The sequence below is a fragment of the Bos grunniens genome, chromosome 14 (assembly GCF_055505025.1).
Source record: "Bos grunniens cultivar Pamir isolate PY7600 chromosome 14, Bosgru_T2T1.0, whole genome shotgun sequence".
NCBI lineage: Eukaryota > Metazoa > Chordata > Mammalia > Artiodactyla > Bovidae > Bos > Bos grunniens.
This window is the reverse complement of record NC_141178.1, coordinates 24,827,918-24,847,839: the sequence shown is the minus strand read 5'-3', so window position 1 is coordinate 24,847,839 and position 19,922 is coordinate 24,827,918. Positions and strand designations below refer to the sequence as shown.

The 19,922-nt window shown below is 37.9% G+C and overlaps 2 long non-coding RNA genes across 4 annotated transcripts in view; one reads left to right on the top strand and one right to left on the bottom strand.

The window, feature by feature from the left end:
• Positions 1 to 19,922, bottom strand: part of LOC147359199 (uncharacterized) — a 214,661-nt gene that overhangs the window by 141,912 nt on the left and 52,827 nt on the right. The window lies entirely within an intron of this gene.
• Positions 1 to 19,922, top strand: part of LOC147359200 (uncharacterized) — a 29,653-nt gene that overhangs the window by 6,274 nt on the left and 3,457 nt on the right. The window contains exon 3 of one of the 3 annotated variants that reach the window (XR_015140619.1): positions 11,828 to 12,348. The exons of 1 other annotated variant lie outside the window; for it this stretch is intronic. This is a non-coding gene — a long non-coding RNA (uncharacterized LOC147359200). Of the gene's footprint in view, positions 1 to 1,316; positions 2,186 to 11,827; positions 12,349 to 19,922 lie in introns of those variants that run through there. One more of the 3 variants, XR_015140620.1, reaches the window with a different exon arrangement.

Here is a 19,922-nt window from a genome sequence, read left to right as displayed (position 1 = left end):
TTCTTGCATTTCTTTTTCTTGGGAATGGTTTTGGTCACCACCTCCTGTACAGTGTTACACGCCTCCATCCATAGTTTTTCAAGCACTCTGTCTATGAGACCCAGTCCCTCGAATCTATTTGTCAGCTCCACTGTGTAATCATAACGTATTTGATTTTGATCATACCTGAACAGTCTAATGCATTTCTTTACAGGGGTTCATAATCTGAGCCACAGTCAGCTCCAGGTCTTGTCTTTGCTGACTGTATATACTGTCTCCATCTTCAGCTGCAAAGAATATAATCAATATGATTTATATAAATATCAATAAGTCATTTAAATTATGAAATTAATGAAAAGTTGGTAATACTATTTAGGATATTTTTCTCAAAATAAATATCCTATGTTTTAAAACACAACTTTAGAATCAGAGAGCTTTGAGTCATGATTCCATGGCCTTCAATTAAATGACCTTAGACATGTAATTGGAGAAGGAAATGGCAGCCCACTCCAGTGTTCTTGCCTGGAGAATCCCAGGGACGGAGGAGCCTGGTAGGCTGCAGTCCATGGTGTCACTAAGAGTCAGACACGACTGAGCGACTTCACTTTCACTTTTCACTTTCATGCATTGGAGAAGGAAATGGCAACCCACTCCAGTGTTCTTGCCTGGAGAGTCCCAGGGACAGGGGAGCCTGGTGGGCTGCCGTCTATGGGGTCGCACAGAGTTGGACACGACTGAAGCAACTTAGCAGCAGCAGCAGCAGCAGACATGTAATTACATCTCACTTGTTTAGTTCCCTTGTAAAATTGGCAAAATTTCTGAGATATCAATAAAATTTATTTCTCCAAATAGAATTTCTGTAAGAGTCAAACCTGGCTATGCAGCCAAAGCTCTTTGTCTGGTACATAGAAGATAATAAGTACTCAAAAGATGCTAATTATAATTTATATATATATTATAATGATGTATATTATCACCATTCAGAAGGTGAAAAAAATCTTCTCTAAAAGAATGGCATCTTTCAAAAGAGTTGTAGGAAATACTAATGAATTCTGCAATGGCCTCAAATAATTGAAATAAAAAGTCATCATGGAAAAATTTCAAGAGATTTTTGCCTTTAACAAATGCATTTTGGTTAAAGTAGTTCTTAGAGTTTTTGTACAGTCCTCCTTCAAAATATGTATTTGCTTTTAAGCATTAACTCCTGGGCTTAGTAGCGAAAATAATATAACTGATCTCCTTTCCAAGTGTCCTTCCTTTACTAACATAACATAGCAGTCTTCAGATATTATCTTACAAATGATGTCTTCCCTTTATTCCTCTCTTCTTTCTTTCAGAGACAAATGTTCTTCCAAAAGTTGAAGAGAGTGGTGGCTAACTTCATACCAATACTCTAATCCAGTGCTTGTCTTTCTTGATTTCCATGCCAAATTTTCTCTTTACCAGTTTGTTTTTTTTCTAGATCTATCTTTTTGTTCCCTTTTGATTTTGAACACTCTAAATTTGCAGAAAAGTTGCAGGAATAGTATACAGTAATCACTATTCACATACCTTGCATTTAGATTCACCATTTATTAATAATTCACATTTTCCTAATTTAACACTTTCCTCACCTTGCCTCCATACACATACCTGTATCTCCTGAGAACAATTACTCTTGGGAAATTTAACACTGTGTAATTTTATTATATGGGCTCCCCTGGGTACTCAGTAGTAAAGAATCTGCCTGCTAGTGCAGGAGATGCGAGTTTGATCCCTGGGTTGGGAAGAATACCCTATAGAAGGAAATGGCAACCCACTCCAGTATTCTTGCCTAGGAAACTCACATGGACAAAGGAGCCTGGCAGGCTACAGATCATGGGGTCGCAAAAGAGTTGGACATGACTTGGCAACTAAACAACAACAATTTTATTATATAATACATAATCTGTATTTTGATTTGCCCTATTGCCTAATAATGTCTTCTGTAGCTCCCCACCCTGCTCAATTTAGGATCTATCAAGTATTACACATTGTATTTATAGCTGTCATGTCCATTTAGCCCTTAAATATTTGTGTTCATCAAGGATTCCTTTTTTGTTTTACACTCTACCAATAAAGGAAATGGCAACCCACTCCAGTATTCTTGCCTGGAAATCTCATGGACAGGGGAGCCTGATGGTCTACAGTCCATGGGGTTGCAAAAGAGTCAGTAACAGCTTAGTGACTAAACAACAACAATAACAATATTGCACTAAATTGATATACCCAGCCCTAATCTCCAGGAGTGGGTTATAGAGGTTGTCTGTTGAATACCTTTTTTATTCCCTAAATGAATGGAATGTCTATTTAGAGGAGAGAACCTATATCTATCTATGATTAGGATAAGAAGATGGGATTGATTTCATTCATCTACTGTCCCTTGATCTCCACATCCAAGTGTACACAAATCGTTAAATCTAGAATCCATCAACTTCAATGATTCAGTAACAACATTTTTCAAACTTTGCCAAAGATATCTTTACTCTTCTTTCATGAACCCTATGTTTTGAAACATTTTGATTCCCTAAATACATTAACAGTGGCTCAGATGGTAAAGCATCTGCCTACAGTGCGAAAGAACTGGGTTCAACCCCTGGGTTGGGAAGATCTCCTGGAGAAGGAAATGGTAACCCACTCCAGTATTCTTGCCTGGAAAATCCCATGGGGTTGCAAAGAGTGGGACACAACTGAGTGACTTCACTTCACTTTAAATAAAATCTCAGCACAAAAGTAAATATTTTTATCTTGTGCAAATATCTGTCTTCACAGAATTTTTGAAACATTGATGATAGTATTTAGACTTCTTCCAGGGTCACTAGAAAGGATACATGAACCCCCATATTGAGAACTATTATCTTAACTTAATGAGTTACTTAACCTGCCATGTAAATCCCTTTACACTGAGTCCTTTCCTGCTTCTGGGCTAATTATCTACTGCACCCTCTTATACTACACTCCAGCCACTTTTGCTGTTCCTCAAATTTTCACATCTCTATTCTACCATTTCCTATTCTGTTCCCAAAGCTCAGAATCTTGTCTTCATTTTTACCTATCCAAATATAGGTCAATGCCATATTCTCTGTGAAACCTCCACTCTTCCACACAATCAACTCTGATCTTATTTGAATAGTTTCTCAGCATTTTGAAGATACCTCTCTTGTCAGTCACAGGTTTTATTACATTTTGTAATAATTTCTGTTCCTGTCCCCTTTAAGAGTCTGTAAGCTACAAAAGTACAGAGTCTGTATTTAATCATTATTTTCCCCAATGGTCTGATACATTGTAGATGTTCAATATCTATATGGTGAATCAACGAAGCCTTGGGCAGATGGTGGAGGTACACAGGCAGTTGAATGGAGGGTGCCTCTGTGATGAAGTGTGGTGTACATGTTCTCAAGCATTTTGGGGTCTCGAGCTTTGTTGAGGGTTATATAAAAGTTCAAACCCCACTCCCCACAAAGATGCTCACATCCATAGTCACATATTACAATGTTGGATCAACAGACTGGAACTCAGATAATAACTTCTGCTGGCCTATGGTTTTTTCTGTCAATAAAATTTCGCTGGTCACTGGTTATGCTTATGAGGGTAGCAAGCTAATCACTCATCTGTTTGCAGAATCTATTAGACTAGAAAATAATTTTCAATCAGGCAAAGCAGTATCAAATTGAGAACAAAAAAAAGGGTGAATAATCAAATGATTACTATAGAATGTTAACATTAAAGCACCACTTGCTGCTAAGTCGCTTCAGTCATGTCCAACTCTGTGCAACCCCATAGACAGCAGCCCACCAGGCTCCCCCGTCCCTGGGATTCTCCAGGCAAGAACACTGGAGTGGGTTGCCATTTCCTTCTCCAATGCATGAAAGTGAAAAAGTGAAAGTGAAGTCGCTCAGTCGTGTCCGAGTCTAGCGACCCCATGGACTGCAGCCTACCAGGCTACTCCGTCCATGGGATTTTCCAGGCAAAAGTACTGGAGTGGGGTGCCACTGCCTTCTCCAAAGCACCACTTGGGCCAACTAAATCTACTAAGTTCATTGTAATTTGCATGATCAATCAAATATTCTAGAGACATTATTCCTTTTTTGTAGCAGGTCAGGCTTTTAAAGTAGTTATTGGCTGTTCCTTTGTTTTCAAAAAAGATTTATTAAAAAAATATCAGGAAGTAAAAGTCTTTCCAACATGGAGATAATCAGCTACTGATAAATCAGTTTCTCTAAATTATGTTGTTCTATATCTGTAGTGAAAATCAGTCACCAGTTTCCATCTTCTAGTGTAATATGTTCTAAGGGTGCATCCAAAATATGTGGTCAAGAATAGCTTATAAAGGCAGTGGTGTGACATATTATCTTCTAAACTTGGCAGGATAAAGGAATAATGAGAAAATAGATGGTTTAAACCTACAGAGCTTCCAGACATCCGTATGCCAAGGATTTTAAAAATAGGAATTTAAAGCAGATGAGCACAACACCATTTTAGATGTAGCAAACATATGTTTTAAATATTAATAAAAATATTTCTACCAAATTTTATCCTTGGTGATTTTTTGAAATTTAAATTGGACTTGCCATGTAAAAACATTTCTTGTCCATTGAAATGTTAGCAGTTATCCAGTGCGTACTTAGTATGGCTAAAATATCAGATCAGATCAGTCGCTCAGTCATGTCCAACTCTTTACGACCCCATGAATCGCAGCACGCCAGGCCTCCCTGTCCATCACCGACTCCCGGAGTTTACTCAGACTCACGTCCATCAAGTCAGTGATGCCATCCAGCCATCTCATCCTCTGTCATCCCCTTCTCCTCCTGCCCCCAATCCCTCCCAGCATCAGTCTTTTCCAATGAGTCAACTCTTCACATGAGGTGGCCAAAGTACTGGAGTCTCAGCTTTAGCATCATTCCTTCCAAAGAAATCCCAGGGCTTATCTCCTTCAGAATGGACTGGTTGGATCTCCTTGCAGTCCAAGGGACTCTCAAGAGTCTTCTCCAACACCACAATTCAAAAGCATCAATTCTTCGGCGCTCAGCCTTCTTCACAGTCCAACTCTGACATCCATACATGACCACGGGAAAAACGATAGCCTTGACTAGACGAAACTTTGTAGGCAAAGTAATGTCTCTGCTTTTGAATATGCTATCTAGGTTGGTCATAAGTTTCCTTCCAAGGAGTAAGCATCTTTTAATTTCATGGCTGCAGTCACCATCTGTAGTGCTAAAATATATGGATGTTTATAAACTATACTTGTGTAGTTATGCTCATTTAAGAATTTAAAGTGTAAAATTTATTACATTCAACCTCATAACTTACCCACAAATTAGATAAACAATGGAGCTGCCCTTGACATTTTTGGAGGAAAAAGATAAAGAGAAGGTGAAGACTAATTCAGGTTAATATTTTTGGTCTTAATCCCACTGAAACTAATATAATTTTTGTTTGCAATTAAATGATATAAATGTGGTAAGAAACACCATGCAGAATGAGCCAAGCTAAAGGATAGGGAGAGAGCTGGTAGGGAGGCAGAAGCCTGATCTTTACTAACACTGCTGTTTCTATGATTTTTTTCTAAATAGTAACAATAAGCCCTTAAAATGACTTCTAACTTTTCTTGCATTAGCAGAAACTTCCAAGAGTTATAAACAGTCCAAATAATGCCTTTAGTTACTAGTAATTGAATGTGTCATTGCAGCAAAGGAAGGTGATATTCTGGTTGGTTGAAATTCAATTGACATTATGTGAAAAAGGATAAAATACCTGCAGAATTTTTAATTGAACTGAATTATATCTTGCAAAATGAATGGATGAGAAAACAGAAATAGGATTGATAGCAGTAATGTTTGAGTGTATCAGCAAATAGAATTCTTATAGTATTTCTGAGTTGCTTCCATGAAATTGTGAACATTTCCAATTTGGAGCTAATTTGAATTATCAGTCCTTTTTAAAACAAAGTTTGGAAGCCTCCTATTATATTTGAATCTATCTGGTGGTTGTAATAGTACATTATTCAAGTGTTGTATTAAAATAATCTGAAACAATAACTACCCCCAGATGGTTCAAATATGTGGCGATGTGATCAAGGAAGCAGAGTATTTTTTGCCCAATTTTTAGTGGAGGGCTTCCCTTGTGGCTCAGCTGGTAAAGAATCCATCTGCAATGTGGGAGACCTGGGTTCAATCCTTGGGTTGGGAAGATCCCCTGGAGAATGGAAAGGCTACCCACTCTAGTATTCTGGCCTGGAGAATTCCATGGAATTTATAGTCTGTGGGGTCGCAAAGAGTTGGACATGACTGAACGATTTTCACTTTCACTTTGATAGTACATGCCTTTACTACAGTCGGTTGAAAATTGCCTCTCCCATACTTTCTCTGAAATGGCTTTTTCTCTTATAGTTATGTTAACTCTCATGAAGGTTAAATATATTTAAAGGTATACTATTTTCTATTAAGTAACGTCATACAACTTTCCACTGCTTTGTCTCAATTCAATAAAAAGGAAAAATACAAAAGGCCTATACCTAACAGAATATAATACTTCCTTCACCTATTTATTTGTAGAGGAAAATACTAAAAAGACAGGGAACATAAATCAGATGTAGAATACAGTGATATATGGATAGGGAAAATTTGTTCATTCAGCTACTGCTATTAATAGGAAAGATGTGTAATTGATTATCCAAGCTGTGTTAACTTTTGAGAGTGAAATGGAAATGCTATTAATAATTATGTGGGAATAAAATGTATAAGTCAGGCTTTCTCAAGGTAAACTGTGTCATATGTTTACCCTAATTATTAAGCATCTGGTAACATGCCAAGCACGGGGTATTTTGAAAATAAAAAAATGATAATAATTACTGCCGTCCAGAATCTTGGGGTCCATGAAGTGAAAGGAATAAATCAGTCCTGCAAAACAGATGCCAAGAATGATGGGAGGCGATGCCCTGCCAACCAGATGTCTTCAATGGTACCTTTTAATCCCTTGTTCAGGCAGAGATTAGCCTGGGTTCTAGGCCTCCATTACCTCTATTTGGACATTCCTACGGTTTGACTCGGGTCAGAGTTGTGGCTTTCAGCTTTGTGCTCTTAACGGCTCTCTGGTGCCCTGTCTCTACTTGTGGTGGCCCAGGTTCTGTACATTCATGTAGGAGTACATGAATGCCCTTGTTATCAGAAGTGTACATGCCCCAAAAATGCTTGTCTCAGTTTTGAGTATTTGCTTAATCTATGAGGATTAAGATATGAAAAGCATTGATTTGGATTTTCTACAGTGGCTCTTCTTAGGAGATAGTAATTTGTTGATTGTGCATAATATGCTGAGTAAGGTTTTTCAGGTTTCCAGGTGGCATACTGGGAAAGAATCTACCTCCCAGTGCAGGAGACACAAGTGACACTGGTTTGACCCCTGGGTCAGGATGATCCCCTGGAGTAGGAAATAGCAGCACACTCCAGTATTCTAGCCTGGAAAATCCCATGGACAGAGGAGCCTGGCGGGCTACAGTCCATGGGGGTCACAAAGTGTCAGACACGACTGAGCCATTGAGCTCACACAATATGCTGAGCACTGTTTTTATGTAACAGTTTTCTCACACGTGGACACATGCAATCTTCAAAACAACTGTGTGACACTGATTTTGTCATTACCCTCAATCTATAGATGAGGAAGCTGAGTATCGGAGAGGTTAATTAGCTTGCCCCTGGTACCCAGCTTTGGACAAGGATTCAAATCCAGAAATCTGCTTCTAAATCCCATGCTCATAACCACTTCACTTTACTGGGTTTGACCGAATACCAGGTTCAACTTGGAATTTGCATCCATGAATTAATCCTTACCATCAGCTCAACAGAAATATAAGAAGTTAAAGTATTGTCAGTCTCTTATGCAGCTAAATTTGCTTCTTTTATATTTGTTTATCTTCTCAAAAAGTATATATACTTAAAGATGAAGGAATCTGAAACTGCTTAGAGGGTACATTGTCCTTTCATAAGATAAATATATACTAATGTTATTGGACGAAGGCAGGGGTCTGTACTTTAAGGGTCGGAGAAAAGTTCACTATTTAAGCTCCAAAACCCACAGGAAATCTACAGCACTCTATCCAGCAGTGCAATCAGTTGAGTGGTCCAAGTATCCATCACTCCAAATATACCTCCCCAAAGAGCAAATGCAGGTGATTGATTCAATCAAAATCTTCAATCAAGAATATTCTTTACCATGCTGCTTATGTAAAGATGCCTGGCTTCTTTCTATATTTTGAGTAAGTTAAACTGTGCCTCAATTCCTCAACTCTAAATAGATGCAATTGCTAGAATATTAGATATCACAGAGACATTAAAAGGGTTCTCATAGTCTGCTATCTATATGTAAGTTGAATTGCATTCCATCAGAATATGCCAAGTACTCTGCATAACTGTTTTGTTACATGTTTACTAGCAGTTAATCAAGGCCCTTTTGTTTTTGACTTGAACTGTTGAAAAACATTCTAAATTCTTTGTTCACTCCTGTTGTCATGGATATAGACAAAAGATCTTAAGGTGACTCCACCTTAAGATGGAAGTAACCTTAAAATAAGAATGGAGTTCAATCACTGTCTATTCCTGTAACTTAATAGCCATTAAGCGAAATGCTTTGTCACTTATGTTCTGGTTTCCTAAGCTGTAAAATGAGTGAAGATTTTTGACACATTTAAAATTCGAAATTCAAATGGCCCAATGTATATAAATACACTTTGTAATTTACAAAGCTCTATTCAAGTATATGTGTTTGTGTGTGTGTGTTAGTCGCTCAATCATGCCCAACTCTTTGGGATCCCAGGTATTTAATTCCTTTTCCATGGAATTCTCTAGGCAAGAATACTGGGGTGAGTAGCCATTCCCTTCTCCAGGGAATCTTGCCAACCCAGGGATTGAACCTGAGTCTCCCACATTGCAGGCAGACTCTTTACTGTCTGAGCCACCAGGGATGCCCACATAAGTATATGTAAGTATTTGTGTATGGGCTTCCCTGGTGGCTCAGTTGGTAAAGAATCTGCCTGCCATGCGGGAGACCTAGGTTTGATCCCTGGGTTGGGAAGATTGCCTGGAGAAGGGAACGTCTACTCAGCCCAGTATTCTGGCCTGGAGAATTCCATGGACTGTGTAGTCCATGGAGTCACAAAGAGTTGGACACAACTAAGTGACTTTCACCTCGGTATATGTGTATGTCTACGTAAGTATATGTCCATATTAATATGAAATACATATAACTGGGCAGTGTGAACACATCCCTAGGTAAGACATGAAAGCTACTGAGAATTTTCCGTCTCTGGTATCAGTACCTTTTTTTTCTTCCCTTACTTCTTTTGACTTCTTATAACTGAACTTATTTGAATTCTGAGGTTGTGCTACATATCGCTACATCTGAACTAACCTGCAGTTCATTAAGCTATATGAGAAGTTGGTTGCTATTCATATTTACATACTGTTAAATAATAAAAATAGTTGTACCCTGTATTATAAAGGAGTATACTAGTAACTTGGTTGTATACCCATGTGATGCTCCTTTGTTTCGGTTACATCAAAATTCTTAAAATCACAGCAAGATTGCATGAAATTAAATGTATTTTACTGGGACTGTAGAGGGAATGTTATTTTTGCTATGATCCAGTGACTCATGAGACAATCAGTATTCTTAAAGTTGTTCTTACAGTTGAGCCATGGGTGACAGAGAGAAAGAAATTGTTTTAAAAAAAATCTAATTGAAAGAATAAGAGCAAAGAGTGTAAAACAGTTCATTGAAACACTACTTCCTTTAGAACTTTTTAAATTTTGAAATAATTGAAAAATTAAAATTTAGAAGAATAATGAAAGGAAACCCTATACCCAGACTTACCAGCTTTTACTACTGGTTACTGTTAAATTCCTGACCCCAACATTTTGATTATTCTGTCTCAGTATCTACACACACACTCACACACTTTTATCTATATTTTCTGAACCACTTGAAAGCATGCTGCATATACAAGGCCATCTTAACCATTAATGCTTCAGTGTGAGTTTCCTGAAAACAAGAATATTCTTAGATAAATTTTCTGAATTTAATTATGGTGGTTAATATTGATACAGTACTTAATGTAATCCACATTCCAATTTTGTGAATGGTCTTAAATCACAGCAGTTGTGAATCATGCTGCAATAAATATGGGAGTAAAGCTGTCTCTTCAGTATACTGTTTATTTCTGTTGGATATATTCCCAAAAGTGGATTATATGGTGCTCAGTCACTTCAGTCGTGTCTGCTTCATTGCAACCCCATGGACCATAGCCCACCAGGCTCTTCTGTCCATTGAATTTTTCATGCACGAATACTGGAGTGGGTTGCCCATGCATTCCCCAGGGATCAGGTCGAACCTGCATCTACTTCATTGCAGATGGATTCTTTTACCGCAGAGCCACCGGGAAGCACAGATCATATGGTAGCTCTGCTTTCATGAGGAAACTCTACTCTGTTTTCCACAGTTCAGTTCAGTTCAGTCACTCAGTTGTGTCCAACTCCTTGCGACCCCATAAATTACAGCACACCAGGCCTCCCTGTCCATCATCATCTCCCAGAGTTCACTCAAACTCATGTCCATCGAGTCGGTGATGCCATCCAGCCATCTCATCCTCTGTTGTCCCCTTCTCCTCCTGCCCTCAATCCCTCCCAGCATCAGAGTCTTTTCCAATGAGTCAACTCTTCGAATAAGGTGGCCAAAGTACTAGAATTTCAGCTTTAGCATCATTCCTTCCAAAGAACACTCAGGACTGATCTCCTTTAGAATGGACTGGTTGGATCTCTTTGCAGTCCTAGGGACTCTCAAGAGGGGAACACATGTATACCTGTGGCGGATTCATTTTGATATTTGGCAAAACTAATACAATTATGTAAAGTTTAAAAAAAAAAAAAAAAAGTCTTCTCCAACACCACAGTTCAAAAGCATTAATTCTTCGGCACTCAGCTTTCTTCAAAGTCCAACTCTCACATCCATACAGGACCACTGGAAAACCATAGCCTTGACTAGATGACCCTTGGTTGGCAAAGTAATGCCTCTGCTTTTCAATATGCTGTCTAAGTTGGTCATAACTTTTCTTCCAAGGAGTAAGCATCTTTTAATTTCATGGCTACAGTCACCATCTGCAGTGATTTTGGAGCCCCAAAAAATAAAGTCTGACACTGTTTCCACTGTTTCCCCATCTATTTCCCATGAAGTGATGGGACCAGATGCCATGATCTTCGTTTTTTGAATGTTGAGCTTTAAGCCAACTTTTTCACTCTCCTCTTTCACTTTCATCAAGAGGCTTTTTAGTTCCTCTTCACTTTCCCTACCAACAATGCACAAGGGTTCCATTTTCTCCACACCCTCACCAACATTTTTTTATACCAGGTAATTTTGATGATAGCAATCCTAACAGGTATGAGGTTATATTTCATTATTGTTTTGATATTTCATTTCTGTGGTAACTAGTGATGTTGAGCATCTTTTCATGTACCGGTTGGTCACCTGCATGTCTTCTTTGGAAAAATGTCTTTTCAGTCCCTCTGCCCATTTTTAATTCAAATTTTTTGTTTATGTTTTTGTTATTTTTATTGACTTGTATGAGTTCTTTCACTTCATGGGAAACAGATGCGGAAACAGTGGAAACAGTGTCAGACTATTTTTGGGGGCTCCAAAATCACTGCAGATGGTGACTGCAGCCATGAAATTAAAAGACGCTTACTCCTTGGAAGAAAAGTTATGACCAACCTAGACAGCATATTGAAAAGCAGAGGCATTACTTTGCCAACAAAGGTCCATCTAGTCAAGGCTATGTTTTTTCCAGTGGTCCTGTATGGATGTGAGAGTTGGACTGTGAAGAAAGCTGAGTGCTGAAGAACTGATGCTTTTGAACCGTGGTGCTGGAAAAGACTCTTGAGAGTCCCTAGGACTGCAAGGAGATCCAACCAGTCCATTCTGAAGGAGATCGGCCCTGGGATTTCTTTGGAAGGAATGATGCTAAAGCTGAAATTCCAGTACTTTGGCCACCTCATGCAAAGAGTTGACTCATTGGAAAAGACTCTGATGCTTGGAGGGACTGAGGGCAGGAGGAGAAGGGGACTACAGAGGATGAGATGGTTGGGTGGCATCACCGACTCAATGGACATAAGTTCGAGTAAACTCCTGGAGTTGGCAATGGACAGGGAGGTCTGGCGTGCTGCAGTCCATGGGGTCGCAAAGAGTTGGACATGACTGAGTGACTGAACTGAACTGAGAGATATGTATGGGCTTCCTTGGTGGCTCAGGTGGTAAAGAATCTGCCTGCAATGCAGGAGAGAAAGGTCCTTCTTAAAAGCACAAAAGGCAGATGAGCTTGAAGAAAATTACACCAAATTCTCTTAGTCTTTTTGTTCTTGACAATTTTCCCCACTGTATAATATTCTCTTTGTTTTTCCCACTATTCCATGTTTATTTTGGTCTTTTCACAAGATACAGATGTTTTTATTTTTAATTAGAGGATAATTGTTTTACAATGTTGTGTTAGTTCCTGCCATACAGCAACATGAATTAGCCATAAGTATACGTGTGTCCTTTTCCTCTTGAACCTCCTACCACCCCCGACTCATCCCACCCCTTTAAGCTGTCACAGAGCACCAGGTTGAGCTCCCTGTGTTATACAGCAACTTCTTCTATTTTATATGTGGTAATATATGTTTCAATGCTACTCACTCAATTTGTCCCTCCCTCTCCTTCCCCCTTCTTCCCTGGTGGCTCATATGGTAAAGTGTCTGCCTACAATGAGGTAGACCGGGTTCAATCCCTGGGTCAGGAAGATCTCCTGGAGAAGGAAATGGCAACCCACTCCAGTATTCTTGACTGGAAAATCCCATGGACAGAGGAACCTGGTAGGCTACAGTCCATGGGGTCGCAAAGAGTTGGACACGGCTGAGCGACTTCACTTTCACTTTCTCCTTCCCGCACTGTGTCTGCAAGTCTAAGATACAGATATTTTTAAAGGGCCTCAATATAGGTTTATGAAGGGTTAATTAAAAAGAACTTAGAGATAAGTTTTCTTCTTTTATGAACTGTATAGTACTCCTATGTGTAAAACTCTGTACTGGGCCAAAAGATTAAGAAAATGAGTAGATAAAGCACCAGCATTTAATGAGTTATTGTACCCCATTGCCCAAGTAAAGCGTTACTTTACACCAAGACCTATCATCTTATCCATGTAGCGGCTAAGCTTTGAAACTATGTTAATTTGGATTCATTGTTGTAAATAAAAATAGCCTGATATATTACCCCATTACTTCTATAAAACTTCTTAATGTTACCAGACACCAACTTTTGCAAAAACTAGCATTCTTAGCAGCATTTGACCACATTTGCTGCTTCTCTCTTCATAAAATGCTGTTTTTATTAAGCTTCCATGCCACACTTGTCTCATTTGCTCTTCCCTGACTCTCTCATCAATTTTTGGATTCCTTTTTCTCCACAGGACCTTTAATTGAAGTACCCTAGAGCTCCGTCCTCAATACCACCTCTCCCCTATAGGAACAGCCTCCTTACAAACTCTCCCCAGTCCCACATCTTAAATATCATTGATATCTCAATGTCTCTTAAGTTTTAAATCTGCACACTGAACCGAATAGGCAGTTAAGCATATAAACTTAGACATTCAAGAAGAGATAGCACTTTTATGTCTAAGAGTAGAGTCTTTCTCTCTTTTGTGAATAAATTCATTTGTATCTCTCTTTTGGGTTACACATATATGTGACGTCATATATTTGTCTTTCTCTGACTTACTTCACTTAGTTGATAATATCTAGATCCACACATGCTGCAAATGGCATCACCACATTCTTTTTATGGCTGAGTAATATTCCATTGTATATATCTACTGCATCTTCTTTATCCACTCCTCTGTCAGTGGACATATGGGTTGCTTCCATGTCTTGGCTGTTGAAAATAGTACTGCAATGAACATTGAGATGCATGTATCTTTTCTCCAGATAACATACATGTAAGTGCATGCTAAGTCACTTCAGTTGTGTTGGACTCTTTGCAACCCTGCGGACCATAGCCTGCCAGGCTTCTCTGTCCATGGGATTCTCCAGGCAAGAATACAGGAGTGGGTTGCCATGCTCTCCTCTGGGAGATCTTCAAGATCCAGGAATCGAACTCACATTGTGTCTTCTGAACTGGCAGGCTGGTTCTTTACCGTACCTGGGAAGTATACTGCATGCATGCATGCTAAGTCGCTTCAGTCATGTCTGACTCTTTGCAACTCCATGGACTGTAGCCCTCCAGGCTCCTCGCTCCATGGGATTCTCCAGGCAAGAATACTGGAGTGGGTTGCCATGCCCTGATTATCAACAAGGATCTACTGTATAGCACAGGGAACTCTACTTAATAGTCTGTAGTAATCTGTATGGGAAAAGAACGCATGTGCATAACTGAATCACTTTGCTGTACAACTGAAACTAACACAGCATTGTAAATCAACTATATTCCAATACAGAATATAAGATTAAATTAAAAAATTAAACGTTCAAAAATAAAAGTAATTAATACAAGAATCTAAAAAAAAAGCAGGTTTAATTAAATAAATTCTAAGGTTTCTCCTTATACTAAATATTTGGTAGCTTTCTATCATACTTTAATGCTTTCCTTTTCATTTTAAGCAAAACCGAAGTTACAGTTTCATTAATACTCAACTTATAAATTAATAATAGATATTAGAATTTGCTTATGTAATCTATTATAAAAGTTTTTAAACTGCCTATAGAAATATTGTCTACTGAGGACAGTAAACAAAATTTGGAAAACCATTCCCCAGTCATTCCTAAACTTCAAGCATGTTGTGGAATCATGTTAATACATTTAAAGCTACATTTTGCTGACAGGGAGGAGTCAGTGAGCAACTTGAAGGCATAAAACAGATATGAAAACAACACTCCCACTAAAGGCTAATGGTCATGAAACTAAAATGGTGTCCGATTCCCTTGGCAGTGAATGTAGGAGTGCCAGAGTCCTGTAATTAGATAGTTTGAGTGGTAAATGATCAAATAATTAGCAAACTAATCCTGTAGTTCTCAGTAGCTGTTAATGACTTTGCAGAATATTTTGAAGATTCATTTTACACTTTCTGGTCTACTCCGCAGAGCCACAACACTGTAGTCGGGCTTGGACTATCTTGAAATTACATAAAAGAAATGAAAAAAAAAGTGCTTTTCAAACTGATTATAGAGAACATTATTAAACTAAGTTTAAGATTAAATTGATAAATATGTCCCTGTTTGGCTTTTTGAAGGCAGTATTACCAAATAATACCAAACTTCTAAGTAAAAGGAGATTTAATGAAAGATAAAGTATGCCTGCATTCCACAACAAAAAAAGAAAATGTTATTTAAGATAATTGACTAGGAGGGAGGAGGGTTCAGGATGGGGAACACATGTATACCTGTGGCAGATTCATTTTGATATATGGCAAAACCAATACAATATTGTAAAGTTAAATTAAAATTTAAAAAAAAAGAAAAAAAAAGATAATTGACTAAACAGCATTTTAATATAGGTTCTATTCAGGTTAATCAAATTGTCGATATACCAGATACCATCTGTCATATACCAGATGACCAGAAATACAATTCCATCAGAGCAACTACATATACCTATCTTTATAAATCAGTTGTTTTTATTCTACTTTATTCTTTAAACAAAATATTCTATTCCTTTGTGGAGGATTCAAATTCCTGATCAGTTTGGGACCAAGCCTTCAGAATTGAGTCAAATCTGGTAAGAATCCTATTCAAAGAGATTAAAAATGAACTTGGGTTTATATCATTTTCCCTACAACTAGCCAGCATTTATTTTAATGAGAAAATTTAAGAGCATAGACATCTAAAAAGTCACTCATGACTGAGCTCTCTGAGCTTTCTTCTCAAAATTCCTACCTTCACTCACAAAAAAGTATCCCTTCTCTGTCAAAATCTGTTACATATATGACCTTGACTGTGTTTATACTCAAGGACTCCAGAATCTTTTTAAGTTACCTTCTCTCTCTTCCAACTTTAGCTCACTCTCTCCACTGGATCTTTCCATTTAGCCTCCAAACATTTTAGTGCATTTAATTTAGCCTCAAAATATTTAGTCCCCAAACGTTTAAATACCTCACTGAAAAACAAAGGAATACAAATCAGAACTTCCTGAATTTGTAACTCCTAAATTGCATCTTTTCCTGTTTATCCCAGTGCTCTAGGCTCTTTTTTCATATTACTGAGTTATAGCTGACATATAACATTGTGTAAGACATTCTTGTTCTGTCGTTAAGTCACGTCCGACTCTTTGACCCCATGAACTGCAGCACACCAGGCTTCCCTGTCCTTCACTATCTCCTGGAGTTTGCTCAAACTCATGTGCATTGAGTTGGTGATGCCATCCAACCATCTCATCCTCTGTTGCCCACTTATCCTCCTGCCCTCAATCTTTCCCAGCACCAGGGTCTTTTCAGTGAGTCAGCTCTTTGCATCAGGTGGCCAAATGTTGGAGCTTCAGCATCAGTCCTTCCAATGAATATTCAGGACTGATCTCCTTTAGGATTGACTGGTTTGATCTCCTTGCTGACCAAGGGACTCTCAAGAGTCTTCTCCAACACCACAGTTCAAAAGCATCAATTCTTTGGCACTCAGCTTTCTTCACAGTCCAACTCTCACATCCATACATGACCACTGGAAAACCATAGCTTTGCCTATACAGACCTTTGTTGGCAAAGTGGTGTCTCTGCTTTTTAATATGCTGTCTAAGTTTTTCATAGCTTTCCTTCTAAGAAGCAAGTATATTTTCATTTTGTAGCCACAGTCACTGTCTCCAGTGATTTGGGAGCCGCCCAAGAAAATAAAATCTGTCATGGTTTCCACTTTTTCCCTCTCTATTTGCCATGAAGTGATGGGAACAGAAACCATGATCTTAGGTTTTTAATATTGAGTCTGAGGCCAGCTGTTGCACTCTCCTCTTTCATTCTCATCAAGAAGCTCTTCAGTTGCCCTTTACTTTCTGCCATTAGAGTGGTGTCATCTGCATATATGAGATTGTTGATATTTCTCCTGGAAATCTCGATTCCAGCTTGTGCTTCATCCAGCCAGACATTTTGCATGATGTACTCTGAATAGATGTTAAATAAGCAGGGTGATGACATACTGCTTTGTCATACTTCTTTCCCAATTTTGAGCCAGTTTGTTATTCCATGTCCGGTTCTAAATGTTGCATCTTGTCCTGCATATAGATTTCTCAGGAGACAGGTAAGGTGGTCTGGTATTCCCAGCTCTTGAAGAATTTTCCACAGTTTGTTGTGATCTACACAGTCAAAGGCTTAGTGGAGTCAATGAAGCAGATGATTTTTTGGAAATCCCTTGCTTTTTCTATGATCCAGCAGATCTTGACAATTTGATCTCTGGTTCCTCTGCTTTTTCTAAATTGAGCATGTATATCTGGAAGTTCTCTGCCTAGCTTGAAGGATTTTGAGCATTACCTTGTTAGCAACTGAAAAGAGTGCAATTGTAAGGTAGCTTGAACATTCTTTGGCATTGTCCTTCTTTGGGATTGGAATAAAAACTGACCTTTTCCAGGCCTGTGGCCACTGCTGAGTTTTCCAAATTTGTTGACTCATTGAGTGTAGCATTTTAACAGCATCATCTTTTAGGATTTGAAATAGTTCAACTGGAATTCCGTTACCTCCACTAACTTTGTTCATGGTAATGCTTCCTAAAGCCCATTGGACTTCACACTCCAGGATGTCTGGCTCTAGGTGAGTGACCACACCATCATGGTTATCTGGATCATTAAGACCTTTTTTATACAGTTCTTCTGCATATTATTGCTACATCTTCTTAATCTCTTATGCTTCTGTTAGGTCCTTACCATTTCTGTCCTTTATTGTGCCCCTCTTTGCATGAACTGTTCCCTTAGTATCTCCAATTTTCTTGAAGGTATATCTAGTCTTTCCCATTCTATTGTTTTCCTCTATTGCATTGTTCGCTTAAGAAGGCTTTCCTATCACATGTTAATTTGATACATTTATGTATTACAATATGATTACTGCCAAGCATTAGCTAATACACATAATTATCATATTTCTTTGGTGAGATCATTGAATATCTAGTCTCTTAGCAAGTTTCAAGTGAATAATATAGTATTGTTGTCTATAATTGTTGCCATGTGCATTGGGTCTTCAGAACTGATTTATCTTCTAACTGAAATTTTGTAACCTGTAACCAACATCTCCCAATTCCCTCAACGCCCTAACCTCTGGTAACCACATTCTACTCTGTTTCAGTTCATACTTTTTTGGATTCCAGATATAAGAAGAATCTTCCTCTGTCTGATTTATCTCAGTTAGCTAATGCCCTCAGGTTCCTTCAGTGTTCTCACAAATGGCAGGTTGTCTGTCTTTCTCATGCCTGAATAATATTTCATTATCTTTTTATCCATTTATCCATGGATGGACACTGAGGTTGTTTCCATATCTTGGTCATTGTGCATACTGCAATACACGTGGAAGTGCAGACATCTTTCCATATCCTGTTTTTATGTCTTTCATGTATACGCGGACAGAGATTGCTGTATTAAATGGTAGCTCTATTGTTAATTTTATGAGAAACCACTGTACTGTTTTCCATAATGGCTGAATCATTTAACATTCCTACCAAGAGTGCACAGCTTTTCTCCACATCCTTGTCAACACTTGTTATCTATTGGCTTCCTGATGATAGCCATTGTAACAGATGTGAAGTGATATATCATCCTGGCTTTGGTTCCATTTTTTTTTTTTTTTTTTTGGTTAGTGATGTTAAGCATCTTTTCATGTAACTGTTGGCCATGTGTATATATTTATGGAAAAATACTTATTCAGATTCTCTCTCCATCTTTAAATCAGATTGTTTCTTTGTCATTGAGTTGTATGAGTTCTTTGTATATATTTTTCCTCTGAGAATAATTTTATTTATTATATTCAAAGATGCTTTTAAATAGATTTAATTGGTCTATATCTTGAGGTGATATTTGACTTTACATTTGAATTTCAAGTGTTAAGAATATAAGATTTGATATGCTTAAAGCAAGAACAGGGACAAATATAACTTATTTCACCATGCAGCTACTTTAGAATCTTCTAGATTTGTAAAGATAAACTCTCAAAGACTTAAACAAAACAAAATTTGCCTCCAGTAGGTAGGTGGCCCAGTCAAAGAGCAGTAATGCAATGTACCTGATTTTCAACAGCATTAGTAATTTTCATCTCACGTTCCACAAGCATCAATAAACAGAAAGATCTGAAGCTGCAACTCCCAGCTATGATCATCTTTCATCTCAGTTTTATTTAATCTCAAGGGATGACATAAAAAATTTTAAAATCTAAACTAGAAATTCACTTTCATGTTAGAACTGGATATCATATTTTAGATTTTGTCCCGAGGATTGTCAACCCAACAGTGGTTTGGGAATATAGCAGGCAGAAAACCTAGAGACTCACACTGAAAATGCTATATGAAAAATAAGACCTATTTGCAAATGGAGGGACTCCATTGTTTAATTTTGTTAGGATCACATTGTACATTGATTTTAATTTTTTAATGAAATTTGAATAACATATCAAGCAGAAATTTATAATTATAAATATACTTCAGTGGTAGAATACACTGAGTATAAATAATATATTTGTATAAATATAAGTGCTTTGATATACAAAATGGTTCAAAACTATTCCCATAGGTAAAGAGATCAGTATAGCCCTGAAAGGTAAACGAGAGAAAATAAAAGAAAAAATAAAGCTGCTACATCAGTACACAGGAAGTAGGTTCTAATCTAATTTAAAAATGATACAAATGAACTTATTTACCGAACAGAAACAGACTCACAGATCTCAAAATCAAACTTATGGTTAT